The 19,170-nt window shown below is 46.5% G+C and overlaps 1 long non-coding RNA gene across 1 annotated transcript in view; it reads right to left on the reverse strand.

The window, feature by feature from the left end:
• Positions 1 to 18,360, reverse strand: part of LOC139053225 (uncharacterized) — a 29,518-nt gene extending 11,158 nt beyond the window's left edge. The window contains exon 1 of the long non-coding RNA XR_011510322.1: positions 17,498 to 18,360. This is a non-coding gene — a long non-coding RNA (uncharacterized lncRNA). The remainder of the gene's footprint in view (positions 1 to 17,497) is intronic.
• Between the last annotated feature and the right edge of the window lie 810 nt (positions 18,361 to 19,170).

Raw genomic sequence — 19,170 nt, forward strand, 5'->3', positions numbered from 1 at the left:
TTTTTAAAACCTTATAATAAATTACAGGCTTTACGCGGAGCACTTAGATATGTCAATTAACGATCAGAAAGATCTACCCTAACAACTCAGTACGTTTGTACAAAATCGTCAAAATCATTTCAGGGTTTTTTACTAATTAGTATCTAAGTATACGCAACAAAAGTATTAATTATCTGAAACATTGCTCTACCTTCTGGAAAGCTGCCATGAGCTGACGTCTTTCTGCTTTCCCTATGCTGTTCTGTGCTGATTTGAGCCAGATTCCGGCTCAGTTTTGCTAAACGGTGGTAAACATTTGTACCACACACCACTGCTACCCGCACGCTGGATGTGATAGCCATTTGCTATCGCCACCGCAGGAAAAAAGCTGGGCGCAACGCGATGAGCAGCTATCGTTTTGGAAAGATTAAGGTAGGCTCCCACCATGTCTGCGCAGAAGCAGTTTAGTCTTTTAAAAAGCGCGGAACGCGAAAAATAAAACAATAAACGGCATTACAGGTAATTGGAGCGCGAGAACTTTACGGTTTCGGTTTCGGCGCAAAAAACGCCAAATGCCACTTGCCCTCTCCACGCACATGTTGCCGTTACGACGTTCGGATGTTTAACATGATGTGGCCGCTACGTTAGTTACGTGAATGCCATAAGCAAGGCTTTTGCAGTAGCTTAGTACAGCACGAACATTTATAGATCTAATCTGAAATTGTTGGTAGAGCACACGGTTTACAAACTTTAATAGGGTTTTCACTTCCCGTTACTTTCGATTCCTGTCACCAGGGGCCTCTCTGTGAAGTGTTTCAAACATGGCGTCCCCCAGTAGCATCAGCACACTGCGCGACTCGCATGACAATTCACCGTGGTTTTTGTTCCAGGAAAGGTAAATGAAGTTTTTTTGCGATGACTGCTTATATTGCAGTATCATTTAGGAGTGCTGTGATGTTTCTGTTGGCGTGCATCACATTTGACTAAGCGTCTCTCGTACGAGCGCCCTTGTTTCAGAGTTGAATCATAGGCTAATGCTAGGAACTTACTTGATCGCTCTCATTTGCTTTTCTTGTTGTCAGTACGTAACATGGTGTTGAGAGCAATGTACGAAGAGGAACACGACGAAAAAGGTTACGTGTTATCCCCGAGCGCAGGGAAGAAAGAGTGTCTTTTCGCCTGCTGCGGCTCTTGACTTTGATGTAAGGCAAAATCGAGAAGACAGGCAAGCTGTAAGCATCAGTTAAAAAAAAAGAAAAAAATGAAGAATTCCACTAGGAAGTGAGAAATAACGGCGTAGGCGTGTTCAGATGAGGACACACTTGGGGGGGGGGGGTGCCGACTATTCCTTCTCAGCGAAATGTTTTTATATGACGTGGGCATGTGCTCTAGTCCCTCTATAGAAAAGAATCGATCAACCTTTGTGTTAAGAAATTCAGCGCGAATTTGGAGAAAGTCTAATCGTGGAGAAGAGCATTCTTTCGACTTTCAGATTTTGCAAACTTGAAGACCAATCACTTCAAAAATAAAACTTTGTACACTGCCAAACATATTTTTTGTAATAAGAAACTATTGGAACTACTGGCCCAAAAAAAACTTAAATTTATGCCACCCACAATCTTTTTTTTTATTTAAGTTGCTGTACTTTTCTTGTTCAGCAAGCGCCTCTCATTGACCCTGAGATCAGCGGCCATGTGGGGCTATTTTAGACAGGGCAGCGAAGCGAAAAATTTCCAGACAAATCTTCGAAGAAGTTTTTTGCAAATTAACGTAAAAAATTTGCAGCTACACTGCGTATTTATTTTGTAAGAAAATGGCGAAGTCACCAAAATTTTACAGTACACCCTCACAGGAGTCATAAATCTAGTGCTGCAAGAACATTCAGCATTATTTTAGGCAGAAAGATTGGTCCTATTTTTTAGAGCCCTATGATGTGTGTAGTTGTAATAATATCAAAGTTACATTCACATTGCATTCCGAACTCGCTGTTTTTCTGTTACTAAAGAATAGTGACCCAGATTCTGCAGTTGCCTCTTCCGACTCACGAAATGACAGACTTGGGTTTTCGGGGCTCTGGTAACCACATTTTACTTACGGTACGTTAAGGTAGCAAGCATGGGAGAGCGGGCACAGCGAGCTGTTTGATACCCCTGTGACATGGGCACCCACAAACTCCTTTTAACATTGCCGTCTTTATCTCGAGGGAGATGCACTTGGTGGCTCACAGTCACCCTTCTGCTAAGGGAACTTAATGGAGCTTTTGGTCAAAGGAGATTGGCGACACCCCTCGACGGCTAAATGGAGCACTCTCGTGCCCATACTGGTTGTTGTAAAATTGAGATTGTTTGCATTAAACTTTATTGTTGTGTGTGTTTAGAATGTTTGTATTGAATTAAATAAAAGCTCAAGCACAGTTCAGCAGCAGTTGTACTTGCTGCTGCACAATACCCTTGACCTAGGCTGCTTGGCACAGTGTTTTTTTCGTCTTTCAGGGTGTTTACATGAACCCGACAGAATCAGGTTGAGCCGGCTTGTCGGGCTGGAATATACCATATTTATTCGAATCTAGGCCGATAGTTTTCAAATAATCATATTCCAAACCTAGGGTCGGCTTAGATTCGAGGATTTTAAAAAAACGTGCCAGTTTTTCATTGAAACTGCTAAATATGGTGCATAGCTAGCACCATCTAGAAAAGTCAGTATCGCAGCCGCTACTAGCCGTGCCAGTAGCCAACCGTACACAAGCGAGGTCGCCATTTTGACCTGTGTCGTGTCGGCCGTGGTGTTATCACGATGGCACCAAGCAGGAGATGCCACTACAGTGCCGCTTTAAAGCAAAAAAGTTGTGATAGCCGCAGAGGCATCGTCGAACCTTAAAGCCGGGCAGCACTTTGGCGTCGACAAGAAAAACGTCTGTCATTGAAAGGGACAACAGCAGCTTTTTGCGTGTGCCGCAACAAGGATGGTATTTAGCGGACCAAAGAAAGGCCATCGCCACGAAGTGAAGACAGTTTTGGCTGACTTTGTTCGGACGCAGAGAGCAGCCGCCCTTCCAGTGACAACAGAAGTGCTCCAAGCGAAAGCTAGGGAACTTTCAAGGGAGCGAGGCCTAACGCGAAATGATTTCAAAGCCAGCCGGGGCTGGCTTCAGAAATTCATGAAGTGCTTCGGCTTCAGCCTCCGATGTCGCACTTCAATCACCCAGAAGCTGCCAAGCAATTTCGAAGAAAAGCTGATAGCTTTTCAGCGCTACGTGCTGCGAAAGAGAGAAGCAGCAGGCTATAACCTTGGGCAAATCGACAGCACCGACCAGACGGCTGTGTATTTTGTTATGCCAGTGGCGTACACCGTGAATGAAAAGGGTGCCAAGGAGGTGAAGGTGCACTCTGCAGGCTACGGGAAGCAGCACGCAACTGTGATGCCGTGCTGCAGAGCTGATGGACATAAACTCCCTCCTTATATGATATTTAAAAGGAAGACACTGCCTGCTCGAGAAACTTTCCCAAGAAATGTCATGCTCGCTGTCATACCGGGCGGCATGACGGGCCAGTTGCAGCCACTTGATGTCTGCATCAACAAACCTTTCAAGGATCGTCTGCGGAAATATTACACGGACTGGTTGACTGATGAAGACCACATGCTAACGGCAACGGGCAGCATCAAACGTGCATCACAATCGCAGCTTGCGGGCTGGGTAGCTGCAGCGTGGGACGACATCCCAGGTACTTTGATCGTGTGCTGCATTTTAGAAAGTGCAGCCTATCTAATGTGCTTGACGGTACCGAAGATAGTGCACTGTTTGAAGGTGACAGTGACAAGGAACATAGCGACGAGTCTAGCAGCGATGATGACGTTGAATGAGCTCTGCACGTTCAGATTCAATAAGTGCTGTTTGCATTTTGTGAACGCTGACCTGACTTTTCTTGTTCGGCCTACATTCGAGGTAATATATAGTATTTTTTTTTTGTTGGCTTTGGACTTTAGGGACTGAGCCTAGATTTGAGTAAATACGGTACCTGTCAAGTTCATGTAAACATTAGCTGGTTGGACTGAACAAGTGTTGAGTTGGGCTGCCCAACTTGTTTGCAGCGTGTATGCACACGTAGAAGGGTCGGGCCCGCCAATGCCAAGACTTGTGCAGGAACACTGTGATGTCGCGATTTAGGTGCCAGCAGCGGGAATAGCATCAAGATGAGGCCAAAACAAGCACTGTGCAGCCCAACCTCATCGTAGCAATAAGACCCATGGAATAGAGCTGCTGCAGACAGAAACGAACCAGAAGCTCAGTTAGGACGCGTTGGTGTCTCAGCTCGACACCATGTGCCATCGTTGTCTGGACTTGTCAGAAGCGAGTTCATGTAAGCGCGGTCACGTGGGGCTCAGTCAGCCCAATTTTTTACTGCCCACTTGCGTTGGGTAAATGTAAGTGCAGCCTTTGTCGTGCTAGTCATGCAGGGGTAGACCAAATAAGAAAGCTCACAAGGTGACCATTGCATGAAATGTTGCGTTTTAGTATAGTTTGCAGCAGTTTAGGTTGCAGAACGCAGAGCCTACTCACTAGACCGCAAAGGAAAATGTCGATAAGCACAGGGTGGCTAGTGTGGCTGTCAGCACTGCTGTTTAGCGAGCGCATTTTGTTTTTTAACGAGGTGTATCTTTCATGCATCAAATATATTGAATATTTTTGTGGAAGGAGTGTTCACTGTAATAGCTACAAGCATAATTAGCAGTAAGTTACATTGTTGTACTGAATGCACCTCTCACGGTTTCTTTTATAGGCCGTACACAATCACTACTTCCTTGAGGTCGAACTCTTTTATCGTAAAGAAGTTTGTGGGTGCCTGTATGACACAAGCATAAGGCTAGTCTGGGTAAAGTACTACTGCCACTGCTCTCTAATTAAGCTTGATATCTGAAATTCATCCCATTTACATGACCAGTGTATATTGACACGTGTACTTGTCTTTATCGGGCGACAAGTTTTGTCGCCTAACAAATGTTATCGTACAGCGCGGGACGCGCCTGCATGTATTCGAAGTTTCTGGAAAGTTATCGATGCTTCTATCCGCTGTCTGTCGTCGCTGAACGTTGTGTTATCTGATTTCATCGCTTGACACGAATGGTGTAGAACATTTTAGAAGGCATGCGGGTCCCAACGTTTAATCTGGAACATTCGATGATTGCTGTATAAAAGCCGACGCGCTTGACCCGCTGATCAGATTTTCGACGATCGCCGACCGTGTTCGCTGCTATCGTTGTGCTATAAGTGTAGCCTGTTTTGTGGGCACAGGTTCGCCCAATAAAAGTTAGTTTTCTTGTTCACAGTATCGCTACTGTGTTCTTAACGTCACCACCACGTGACATCTGGTGGAGGTGCTTTGCGTTCATGCACCGGACGCCCCCACAAAGCCGTGACCCAAGCCCTCACTCGGAAGACACCAACGTCGACAAGAACCAGCGAGGTAGCCGCAGGCTGCAAGGACTGCCCCCGGAACACGGACTTTTGCCCGAGACGACTAGAAGGATGGCCACCAAGTCCACCCCAATGGCAGCACCAGCGTCACCCGTCGTGCTGCAGCAGCCCAGGGAGCCTCCGACGTTCCGCGGTTCAACTTTCGAGGACCCGGAAAGCTGGCTTGAGACGTACGAAAGAGTCGCTACCTTTAACAACTGGAACAGCGACGACAAACTGCGATATGTGTTCTTCGCTTTGGAGGACGCGGCCAGGACGTGGTTCGAAAACCGAGAAGCCACCTTAACAACCTGGGAACTTTTCCGAAGCGGCTTCCTGAAGACATTCGCAAGCGTCGTACGCCGAGAACGAGCCCAAGCGCTACTAGAAACCCGGGTGCAGCTACCTAATGAGACGACCGCGATCTACACGGAAGAAATGAGCCGTCTCTTCCGCCACGCCGACCCTGAAATGCCCGAGGAGAAGAAAGTCCGCCTGCTGATGCGTGGTGTGAAGGAGGAACTTTTTGCCGGAATGGTACGAAGCCCACCGAAGACCGTCGACGAGTTTCTTCACAAGGCCACCAGCATCGAGAAGACACTCGAGATGCGAAACCGGCAATTCGACCGCCGCACGACCTCGACAAACTACGTCGGAGTTCAGTCACTGGCCGCCGATGACCTACGCGAGACTATCCGAGCTGTCGTGCGGGAGGAGCTACAAAAGCTGTTCCCATCATCACAGCCTCAAGTGGCTTCGATTGCCGACGCCGTGCGTGACGAACTCCAACAACAACTTGGAGTAGCCCCTGAATCGCCGCAGCGTGAGCCGCAAGCGATGACCTACGCCGCCGTCGCACGCCGTCAAGGACCCCCTCCGCGACCACGCCAGGGCCCTGTCACGCCACAGTTTCGTCGTCCGCCGCCGCCGCCGCCAGCACGACCACCCGTCGCCCAGCGCACCTACGCGAGGAAGACGGACATCTGGCGTGCTCCTGACCACCGCCCGCTCTGCTACCACTGCGGAGAAGCGGGTCACGTCTACCGACGATGTCCGTACCGGGAGATGGGACTGCGAGGTTTCGCCGTCAACGCGCCGCGTCCACAGCTTGGCGAGCGCCCACGTGACATCGCCGATTACCTCGCCGCTACTCAGTGGAGCCCTCGACGGCCGTCCCGTTCGCCATCACCAGGCCGCTACCTGTCGCCGCAGCGCCGACCATACACTGGCCCAGCCCGGGGCCGGTCAGCGAGCCCATATCCGGAAAACTAAAAGCAGCAACCGATGGAGGTGCGGTTGCTGTTCGTCGAACTGACGAAGATCCTCCGCCGCCGACGAAACGATCTCGACGACATAACAACGACACGCCGCCGTCCCGACGAAGTCAGGAAGGCAAGACTACACCGACGAACGACGACTTGACGACGCGACGTTCCAGCTTCAGTTCAACACGACGCAGCCGTGATCCGACGCCAAGACCAAACTGCAACGCCAGACAAAGAACCACCGACCTCGATGTACTTCTAGACGGCCACGCAGTCACTGCCTTAGTCGACACAGGGGCCGATTACTCCGTAATGAGTGGACACATCGCCGCCCAGTTGAAGAAGGTTAAGACTGCATGGGAGGGCCCCCAAATTCGGACCGCTGGAGGACACCTCATTACGCCGACTGGAATCTGCACGGCAAGAATAACCGTTCATGACCGGACTTACGCTGCCACCTTCGTTATCCTCCAACAGTGTTCACGAGACGTCATTCTCGGTATGGACTTCCTGAACCAACACGGCGCAGTCATCGACCTGAAGTCGAAGTCAATAACGCTGTCGGAAGATAAAGCGATACCGCCGGAGAGCCCTCGTAGTTACCACGCCTTGAGTGTGCTCGAAGACCAAGTGAGCATCCCGCCCCGCTCCAGCATTGTTATTTCGGTCGGCACCGAAATACCCGCTGACGTAGAAGGTGTCATCGAAGGCGATCAACGTCTCCTGCTAGACCGTGAAATTTGCGTCGCAAGAGGGATCGCTCGACTGCATGAAGGGAAAACTGAAGTGTTGCTGACAAACTTCAGCCACGAGTTCAAGCACATCAACAAGGGCACGACGATCGCGTACATCGAGGAAATTGTGGAAACCAGTAATGCGTTTGTCCTCTCGGGTTCCGCCGCATCTACCCCGACGACCATGGTTCCCGAACCAGACTACGACATTAATACAAGTCTCCCAGTGATTGAGCAACAGCAGCTCAGAAGTCTGCTCCGACAATACAAAGGCTGCTTTTCGACGACATCGAGGATTCGACAAACACCAGTCGCCAAGCATCGCATAATCACCGAGGAGTACGCTCGACCACTCCGCCAAAGCCCTTACCGAGTTTCGCCGCGAGAACGCGAAGCTATAAGAGAACAAGTCGACGAAATGCTGCGCGACGACATCATCAAGCCGTCGAAAAGCCCGTGGGCATCCCCTGTTGTCCTGGTGAAGAAAAAGGACGGAACCCTACGTTTCTGCGTCGATTATCGTCGTCTGAACAAGATCACGAAGAAGGACGTATACCCCCTTCCACGAATAGACGACGCATTGGATCGGCTCTGCAACGCTAAGTACTTCTCGTCGATGGATCTCAAGTCTGGCTACTGGCAAATAGAAGTCGACGAGAGAGATCGCGAAAAGACCGCCTTCATCACGCCAGACGGCCTCTACGAGTTCAAGGTCATGCCATTCGGACTCTGCTCGGCGCCTGCAACTTTCCAGCGCGTCATGGACACGGTGTTAGCAGGATTGAAGTGGCAGACCTGCCTTGTTTACTTGGATGACGTCGTCGTCTTCGCCGAAAATTTCGACGATCACCTTAGGCGGCTTACAACAGTACTAGAGGCCATCAAGTCATCAGGGCTCACTCTGAAGACAGAAAAATGCCGCTTCGCTTACGACGAGCTTCTGTTCCTAGGCCACGTCATCAGTAAATCCGGAGTACGCCCCGACCCCCAGAAAACAGCCGCCATCGCAAAGTTCCCGCAGCCCACCGACAAGAAGGCAGTGCGTAGATTCCTTGGCATGTGTGCCTACTACAGGCGCTTTGTCAAGGACTTTTCACGCATCGCCGAGCCGTTGACACGTCTAACTAAATGTGATGTTGAGTTCAAGTGGGAAACGCCGCAGGCCGACGCATTTGAAGAACTCAAACGATGCATGCAGTCGCCGCCGGTGCTTGCGCACTTCGACGAGTACGCCGATACAGAAATCCATACTGAGGCCAGTAGCCTAGGCCTCGGTGCCGTTCTAGTCCAGAGGAAAAACGGAGTTGAACAGGTGATATCTTACGCTAGCCGGTCACTGTCAAAAGCGGAAGGCAACTATTCTACGACCGAAAAGGAATGCCTCGCCATCGTTTGGGCTACAGCTAAATTTCGCCCTTATCTTTATGGCAGGCCATTCAAAGTCGTCAGTGACCATCACGCGTTGTGTTGGCTAGCGAGTATAAAGGATCCTTCAGGACGACTGGCGCGGTGGAGCCTCAGACTACAAGAATACGACATCACTGTCACCTACAAGTCCGGACGAAAACACTCCGATGCCGATTGCCTATCACGCGCCCCCATTGACCCGCCGCCGCAAGATGACGAAGATGACGACGCCTTCCTTGGCATGATAAGCGCGGAAGACTTCGCTGAACAGCAACGGGCAGACCCGGAGCTAGAAGGCCTGGTGGAATATTTGGAAGGGCACACCGACGTTGTCCCCAGGGCATTTAAGCGCGGATTATCTTCCTTCACGCTTCAACACAATCTCCTCGTGAAGAAGAACTTTTCACCAGTCCGCGCCAACTACCTTCTTGTTGTCCCGTCAGGACTTCGTCCAGAAGTATTGCACGCCCTGCATGACGATCCGACCGCTGGACACCTCGGTTTTTCCCGGACACTATCGAGGATACAAGAAAAGTATTATTGGCCGCGCCTTACCGCCGACGTCGCCCGTTATGTCAGAACATGCCGAGACTGTCAGCGACGCAAGACACCGTCGACAAGGCCAGCCGGATTACTACAGCCAATCGAGCCTCCTTGCCGACCATTCCAGCAGATCGGGATGGACTTGCTGGGACCCTTTCCGACATCAACAACCGGAAATAAGTGGATCGTCGTGGCGACAGACTACCTCACCCGCTTCGCTGAAACTAAAGCACTGCCGAAAGGTAGCGCAGCCGAAGTGGCGAAATTCTTTGTCGAAAACATCCTGCTTCGACATGGCGCCCCAGAAGTCCTCATCACCGACAGAGGAACGGCCTTTACAGCAGAGCTCACTCAAGCCATTCTGAAATACAGTCAGACAAGGCACAGGAGGACCACGGCCTACCACCCACAGACGAATGGTCTTACGGAGCGGCTGAATAAGACCCTCGCCGACATGCTAGCGATGTACGTCGACGTCGAACACAAGACCTGGGATGCCGTCCTGCCGTACGTAACATTCGCTTACAACACGGCGGTGCAAGAAACAACACAGATCACGCCGTTTAAGCTGGTTTACGGCAGGAACCCGACGACGACGCTCGACGCCATGCTGCCCCACGTCACTGACGAAGAGAATGTTGACGTCGCTAGCTATCTCCAGCGCGCCGAAGAAGCCCGACAGCTCGCCCGCCTACGGATCAAGAACCAACAGAGGACCGACAGCCGACACTACAACCTCCGACGACGCTTTGTTGAGTACCAGCCCGGCGACCGTGTTTGGGTTTGGACACCGATACGCCGAAGAGGACTCAGTGAGAAACTACTCCGACGCTATTTCGGACCCTACAAGGTCATCCGACGTATTGGCGCACTGGACTATGAGGTCGTGCCAGACGGCATTTCGCATTCACAGCGACGTCGCGCACGACCTGAAGTGGTCCACGTGGTGCGTCTTAAACCATTTTACGGACGCTAACGAACTTTCCTTATTTTTTTTTCTTTGCTATGAGTGCTTACTTATAATTTTAGATTGTTTGCAGCATCGGGTCGATGCTTTTTAAGAGGGGGGTATTGACACGTGTACTTGTCTTTATCGGGCGACAAGTTTTGTCGCCTAACAAATGTTATCGTACAGCGCGGGACGCGCCTGCATGTATCCGAAGTTTCTGGAAAGTTATCGATGCTTCTATCCGCTGTCTGTCGTCGCTGAACGTTGTGTTATCTGATTTCATCGCTTGACACGAATGGTGTAGAACATTTTAGAAGGCATGCGGGTCCCAACGTTTAATCTGGAACATTCGATGATTGCTGTATAAAAGCCGACGCGCTTGACCCGCTGATCAGATTTTCGACGATCGCCGACCGTGTTCGCTGCTATCGTTGTGCTATAAGTGTAGCCTGTTTTGTGGGCACAGGTTCGCCCAATAAAAGTTAGTTTTCTTGTTCACAGTATCGCTACTGTGTTCTTAACGTCACCACCACGTGACAATATGCCTAGTGGGAAGTGACGCAACTGCAGTGGAGGAGTCGGCTGGGTGTGTTTAGACAAGGACAGATTGTAGAAGCAGTTCCAAATATTTATTTTAGGCACGAAAACCATCCCACAGAATAGGACAGAGACTACTTTGTCACAGAAAAAATCTCAACTGTAAAAAAGTGCTAAAATCGCATTATCAGGCCGCAAAATTTTGCAACTGGAAGAGCGCATGGTATAGAGAGTAGTTTTCTACACATTAAACATTTCGCTATAGATCTATTGAACTAAGGTGAATTCAGTATGTGAAATAACATTACGTTGTGCGACCTGACCAATGAAATTCCTTATATGTTGTGCAGTGTGCATGCACAGATTGAAAAAAGAATGTTCGGTTTGCATTAGTACTTACTTCTCTGAATGGTTACTTACTGGGCACAAATAACACAAATAATTACATTCCGAAGTCTTAAACCTAAAGCTACGGTTCTTCCACTTTCATATAACTTCATCAGACACAGACCTCTCAACCCAAGCTTTGAATGATAAACCCGCCGTGGTTGCTCAGTGGCTATGGTGTTGGGCTGCTGAGCATGAGGTCGCAGGATTTAATCCCGGCCACGGTGGCCGCATTACGATGGGGGTGAAATGCGAAAACGGCCATTTAGGTGCACGTTAAAGAACCCCAGGTGGTCAAAATTTCTGGAGTCCTCCACTACGGCGTGCCTCATAAGCAGAAAAAACCCATAATTTATTTTTTGAATGATAAATTAATCGATCTCTATAGCCTCGTCATAGCTTCAAAACGGCCCTTTATCACAATAATGATTCTGGCTGCCTGTGCATGATTTCCACCAACTCCAGCTACTGTGAAATTTGTTTTCTTGGAAACAAAATTGGAATAAGTATGCTGTTGACCTTGATAACTACCCCCATCGTTGAACAGTGAAGTGAGTACCTTAGTATATATGTTGCATATTTTTATCAATAACAAAACATAGCAACATAATTTTGCAGGAAACTGATCACAAGAGATGAACCTCAAGTAATTTTACAGAAATCGGAAATTATTTGTATTTTTTGAAGACAAAAATAGTTGATATTCTGACTTATGATTTTTTTTTACATTTACCATCCAGTTCCTAGCGTTAAAGAAAATGGTAAATACACTCTTTTGTAAGTTATGTAGCACATTACAAATAGAGCAAAAGATTTTCCATATGTAAGCAGTTCTAGGCATACCCAACCAGGAAACCCATCCATCCGTCATGTAAGATGAATCGCTATAAAGAAATTAATGTGTAAAACAAAATAAATTCGAAAAGAAAAATGTTGGCAATATTGAATTTTGAACCTAACACCCCACACTCCAGTCAGTCAAGAACTTTATTGAGGTCCTGAGGGGTCTAAGCCGTTGGAGATCGCACGCGGCGAGCTCTTTGGGCCGAAACCGTAGGCGACGCCCAAATCGGGACGGGAACGTGGTGACGCTCCGCCAGTTCTTGGGCCCTCTGGACGGCCTTGAATTGCAGTTTGAGGTCCGGGCTCCCCGCACTCTAATACTGAGTTTCTTATGCACTGGGCTATATACCCACGCTTGCTGAATATAGCTGAACCATATGAATGTTGTACCGGCAGTACAAAACAAATGTCAAGAACAGTTTCTGTGAAGGCTTTTGAAAGATTTGATGATGGTGGAATAAAAGCCATCTATAGAACCACACGTAGAGCCATCTTGGAGCGTTGTGCATATCATGAAAACTCAGACTTTGGGAAAATGTAATGCCAAACATGCCACATCCACAATGCATTTCAGTGGTCACGTGATGCGCCTTGCATTGAGGGTTCCTTCACCGACCGAAATGCCACTGATCTCCAAGGGCTCGTGTGCTTCGCATCTCGCAGCACAGATACACAAGGAGTCAATGAATTGATATAAGGAGTGATGATGGGTAGCATTGGTCTTGCCACGGTTGCTACTGGTTCAATGTGGGTGGATGAAGTGCTAAAAAGGGCTTATAATGATCAGAGCAATACTAGTGAGGTTGATAGTAGTTGATAGCAGTTGGATTGTGTCCCATAAGGACAGATAAATGTTAATAAGGAGCCAATCGATTGCGATAAGATTTATAATGACTTATAAGGGTTGATAAGCATTTATAATGACTGGCAGGATCAGGTTTGATAAGATTGATGGTGGTACTGGGTTGCATGGAGATGAGCAAGTGGCACAATGATTATGCATACTTGGACTACACCTGTGGAGTTCCTGCATGAATTCTTTGAAGTTTAACCCACCATTTCAAAATGCCAAATAAGCCACCAATTTTTTCTTGTATGTGAAAGTGGAAAGTTAGCATTTTTGTTCATGCCGTGCTATGATTAAACTCAACTTACCTTAATTCTGTGAGAGAGGTTGTATAGATGACTTTTCAATGTGTACAAAACTGTATTCTCTATACCACTCGCTTTTTAAGTTAGAACATTCTGAAACATGGATGTGACATTTTTGCACTTCATCTTATTCAAGATTTTTTCTGTGTGAAACAAAGACGTATGTGGGGAAAGTAGTCTCGGTTACAATGTGTGGATAGGTTTTTCTGTCTAATACAAATATGTTAACAAAAAAAATATTCTGGACCTCTTTTGTAACTGTCATTAACTGATCACACACACGACTCCTCTACAACAGCGGTGTCGTTGCGATTTCCCACTGGCTGGTGCACCGGTCATATAAACGAAGCATTTTAGAGAGCAGTGCCAGTAGTAGTTTCCCAGACCAGCCTTCACCAGCTTGCTTTGCGCTCTCTTGTGTGCTTGCTACCTTAACATATGGTAGGTGAAATATTGATACAGGAGCCCTGAAAACTAGGGGTGTGCGAATATTCAAAAATATTGAATATTTTTAATCATACTCGACTCGACAATAGGTACTCTATAATTTTTGAATATTCTATTGGATAGGAATATTTGAAATAAATTGAATATATTTCTTTCGGTGCAGGAGTAAATACGCTTTATAATGTTTGGTTTTAACCAAGGTAAGCAAGTGCGTGATTTTGTGCTGAATTTCGCGATTTTGTGCAGCTGGCAAAATTTCATTTGTAAAACATGCTTAGCCGCTGGACTTCTAAGCTGTGCAGCGAAGCTAACCTCTCTCTGGCAAAGGACACAGATTTGTAAACAGCGAGGGTGCACTCTTTTGCAGGTTGCAATCCTGAGCTTATTGCTTGTCAGCAAATTCGATGAGTTTCGGCTGGTACAGGGTCAAATGCCCCTGAGTTTCCAGGACATTCATGCAGTATAACAGGGCACAGGTTGGTGAGAACAGACAACCAGCGGAAATTATTCAATTTTCAAGAGATAACAATCTTTTAGTATACCTTACTAGTTTATTTTTGTACCAATGACAATGTAATTGCAGTGTTCCAACATGTTAAACCAACTTGCTAATAAATGCATGTGCATATCATTTGATGTTTGATTGTAAGTAATCATATTCAAACATTTTTATATTTGCACACCCCCTACTGAAAACCCAAGCTCATGTCATTTCGTGGCTTAAAAGAGGCAAAAAAGGTGTGATATTAGTCGCTTTTCCTTACTAACAGAAAAACAGCGAGCTTGGAATACAATATGAATGTAATTTCGATTTTGTTATTCTACATACGAGGAAAATTCCAAATGAAAGTTCTCCTATTTTTGGGGGACATAGAGAAACTGTTAATACGGTGTTCACCACACTGTTGTGAGTGGCGCTTCCTCCACTCTCAAATAAGCCCGTGTGCGCTTTGCTCGGATGCTCAGTCTTGGTTTGGCAGCCATTGAAAATGAAGCTCCCGTTGAACACTACTGCCAAGTGTGAAGTTTGCGCAGTTATTAAATTTTTTAATGCAAAAAGCGTTAAGCAGGTTGAAATTCATAGGTAATTGATGGAAGTGTATGACCACTTGTGCATGGATGTCAAGAACGTTTGCAAGTGGTGTAGAGAGTTTACAGCCGGCTGTACTGAAATTCACGACAAAGAAAGGAGCGGTAGGGCGTCCGTTTCCGAAGAGACAGTTGCGAAGATTGAGGTCATGCATGAAGATCGGAGGGTCACTCTGGGTACTCTCTGCATTTTGGTTCCCGGGGCTTCCCGAAGCACCATCCACAGGATTTTAATGGAAACGTTGCAATATCGGAAGGTGTGTCCAAGATGGGTACCATGGCATTCCACTTTACACCTGAGACAAAACAGTCCCACAAGTTGCGGCATCCCTCTTTGCCCCAGCCACAAAAATTCTAACACAGTCTGCCGATAAAGTCATGGCAACTGTGTTTTGGGACTAGAAAAGGGTACTGTTGGTCAACTTTCTGCCTGTTGAGACAGCAATAAACACTGACAGATATTGTGAAACACCAAAAAAACTCTCAAGGGCAATTCAGAACCGGAGAAGAGAATTAATAAGAATATAGCTGGTAACATACAGGAATTCTATAGCATTAACGAGAGGGTGGCAGGTCTTGTTGTGAAACTTAATAAGAGGTACAAAATGAAGATTGTACAGGTCTATGCCCCTACATCCAGTCATGATGACCAGGAAGTCGAAAGCTTCTATGAAGACATGGAATCGGCGATGGGTAGAGTGAAAACTAAATACACTATACTAATGGGCGACTTTAATGCCAAGGTAGGCAAGAAGCAGGCTGGAGACAAGGCAGTAGGGGAATATGGCATAGGCACTAGGAATATCAGGGGAGAGTTATTAGTAGAGTTTGCGGAACAGAATAACACGAGGATAATGAATACCTTCTTTCGCAAGAGGGATAGCCGAAAGTGGACGTGGAGGAGCCCGAATGGCGAGACTAGAAATGAAATTGACTTCATACTCTGCGCTAACCCTGGCATCATACAAGATGTGGACGTGCTCGGCAAGGTGCGCTGCAGTGACCACAGGATGGTAAGAACTCGAATTAGCCTAGACCTAAGAAGAGAACGGAAGAAACTGGTACATAAGAAGCCGATCAATGAGTTAGCGGTAAGAGGGAAAATAGAGGAATTCCAGAACAAGCTACAGAACAGGTATTCGGCTTTAACTCGGGAAGAGGACCTTAGTGTTGAAGCAACGAACGACAATCTTGTGGGCATCATTAAGGAGTGTGCAATGGAAGTTGGTGGTAACTCCGTTAGGCAGGATGCTAGTAAACTATCGCAGGAGACGAAAGATCTGATCAAGAAACGCCAATGTATGAAAGCCTCTAACCCTACATCTAGAATAGAACTGGCAGAACTTTCGAAGTTAATCAACAAGTGTAAGACGGCTGACATAAGGAAGTATAATATGGATAGAATTGAACATGCTCTCAGAAACAGAGGAAGCCTAAAAACAGTGAAGAAGAAACTAGGAATTGGCAAGAATCAGACGTATGCGTTCAGAGACAAAGCCGGCAATATCATTACTAACATGGATGAGATAGTTCAAGTGGCTGAGGAGTTCTATAGAGATTTATACAGTACCAGTGGCACCTACGACAATAATGGAAGAGAAAATAGTCTAGAGGAATTCAAAATCCCACAGTTAACGCCGGAAGAAGTAAAGAAAGCCTTGGGAGATATGCAAAGGGGGAAGGCAGCTGGGGAGGATCAGGTAACAACAGATTTGTTGAAGGATGGTGGGCAGATTGTTCTAGAGAAACTGGCCACCCTGTATACGCAAGGCCTCATGACGTCGAGTGTACCGGAATCTTGGAAAAGCGCTAACATAATCCTAATCCATAAGAAAGGGGACGCCAAAGACTTTAAAAATTATAGACCGATCAGCTTACTGTCCGTTGCCTATAAACTATTTACTAAGGTAATCGCAAATAGAATCAGGCACACCTTAGACTTCTGTCAAGCAAAGGACCAGGTAAGATTCCGTAAAGGCTACTCAACAATAGATCATATTCACACTATCAAACAGGTGATAGAGAAATGTGCGGAATATAACCAACTCTTATATATAGCTTTCATTGATTACGAGAAAGCGTTTGAATCTGTCGAAACCTCAGCAGTCATAGAGGCATTACGGAACCAGGGTGTAGATGAGCCGTATGTAAAAACACTGGAAGATATCTATAGCGGCTCCACAGCCACCGTAGTCCTCCACAAAGAAAGCAACAAAATCCCAATAAAGAAAGGCGTCAGACGGAGATACGATCTCTCCAATGCTATTCACAGCATGTTTACAGGAGGTATTCAGAGACCTGGATTGGGAAGAATTGGGGATAAAAGTTAATGGAGAATACCTTAGTAACTTGCGATTCACTGATGATATTGCCTTGCTTAGTAACTCAGGGGACCAATTGCAATGCATGCTCAATGACCTGGAGAGGCAAAGCAGAAGAGTGGGTCTAAAAATTAATCTGCAGAAAACTAAAGTAATGTTTAACAGTCTCGGAAGAGAACAGCAGTTTACGATAGGTAGTGAGGCACTGGAAGTGGTAAGGGAATACATCTACTTAGGGCAGGTAGTGACTGCGGATCCGGATCATGAGACTGAAATAATCGGAAGAATAAGAATGGGCTGGGGTGCGTTTGGCAGGCATTCTCAGATCATGAACAGCAGGTTGCCATTATCCCTCAAGAGAAAAGTCTTACCTGTGTCTTACCAGTACTCACCTATGGGGCAGAAACCTGGAGGCTTACGAAAAGGGTTCTACTCAAATTGAGGACGACGCAATGAGCTATGGAAAGAAGAATGATAGGTGTAACGTTAAGGGATAAGAAAAGAGCAGATTGGGTGAGGGAACAAACGCCAGTTAATGACATCCTAGTTGAAATCAAGAAAAAGAAATGGGCATGGGCAGGACATGTAATGAGGAGGGAAGATAACCGATGGTCATTAAGGGTTACGGACTGGATTCCAAGGCAAGGGAAGCGTAGCAGGGGGCGGCAGAAAGTTAGGTGGGCGGATGAGATTAAGAAGTTTGCAGTTTCCACGATTAGTACATGACCGGGGTTGTTGGAGGAATATGGAAGAGGCCTTTGCCCTGCAGTGGGCGTAACCAGGCTGATGATGATGATGATAATAATAACCAAAAAGGTGACAACTATGCAGAATCCTTTTCGTATCTCCGAAAATATTCGGCCAATCTGAAAAATTATTTCTGGCAAGCCTTTGGGAAGGGCAATGCGCTCGCTGCAATGCATATTTCAGTTTTCATAGAAAGTGTTTCCGGGCCCCTCAAGCTTTTTGTGGATACTCATGTACCATAAAACTAGTAATTACGAGGGCCACTTTTCTCGGAGTGTATCACTTAGCATGGGGAGGTTGTGAGCAGTGACAATTGTCAAGACAATGAAAGCCGTTCTAATGACCGTGACGAGGACAAAAGTACCCTTAGACTGTGTAGATAATTCTTCGAGGGGAAAAATGGGAAAATGAAGCCATTTCGTTTCAGTGCCTAAGCAAAGCAATTTTCAGGTGCAAGGTGGGCTAGTTGGTTTCTTGGCTGACCTGTGAAACGTGTCACATTTTTATCTTGCAGGCTAGACCACCTGTCCAGTCAGCTTGTTCGGCGAGTGGCTGGGTATGTAGTTGGCTGAAAATGCTGCCTGTGCACATAGTTGAGAGCACAAGCAAGGCAGCAGTACATGCATTATAAATTATTAAGATATAAGGTTACAGACTTGCAAATCACTGATCACCTTGGTTCAATTAGTAATTACAGTTGGTACTACTGTGAACCTGAACGAATTTTGCAGCCAAGTCTGACAAATTTAAAAAATGTAAAAGGTGAAATCTTCAACATGCACTTACATTAGTCTATTTTTTTCTCCTCTCTGAGCAACGTGCTAGTGTGAGCCTTTCAACTATAATACTATTAGTGGTAGCTTATCACTGGTGTTGAGCAATTTTGTTTTTGGTGTGGAAGACTAAGCCTTTTTCTTTTGGTTGCATTGTGTATTGCAGTTTTTACCATGTCACCCAAGAAGTAGAGTAATTACTGTTTAAGAATAGACATACTGAGATGCATATATACATCGTTGAATGTAATTTCTGGTTGTGCAATAAAAATGCATCTTTTTCATAAAAGAATGGCTGTCCTCATTACTGTTTGATACAAGTGCTGGGTAGGGTGTTTCAGAGATCAAGTATCATTTACAGCAAGCACATATTTAACAACAGCACTGTAAAATGTAGCCCATACTGGACCTACTGTATACACATATACAACACATTGACATTTTTTATTTAATAATTTAAAGATTTCTTCATGATAGAAATTGCAGTTTCGGTGCCTTAACTCTCTTTGCACTATGTGTTGCACTTGATTAACTTGAAATGATCG

This window comes from Dermacentor albipictus, unplaced genomic scaffold, assembly GCF_038994185.2.
Source record: "Dermacentor albipictus isolate Rhodes 1998 colony unplaced genomic scaffold, USDA_Dalb.pri_finalv2 scaffold_82, whole genome shotgun sequence".
Lineage (NCBI taxonomy): Eukaryota > Metazoa > Arthropoda > Arachnida > Ixodida > Ixodidae > Dermacentor > Dermacentor albipictus.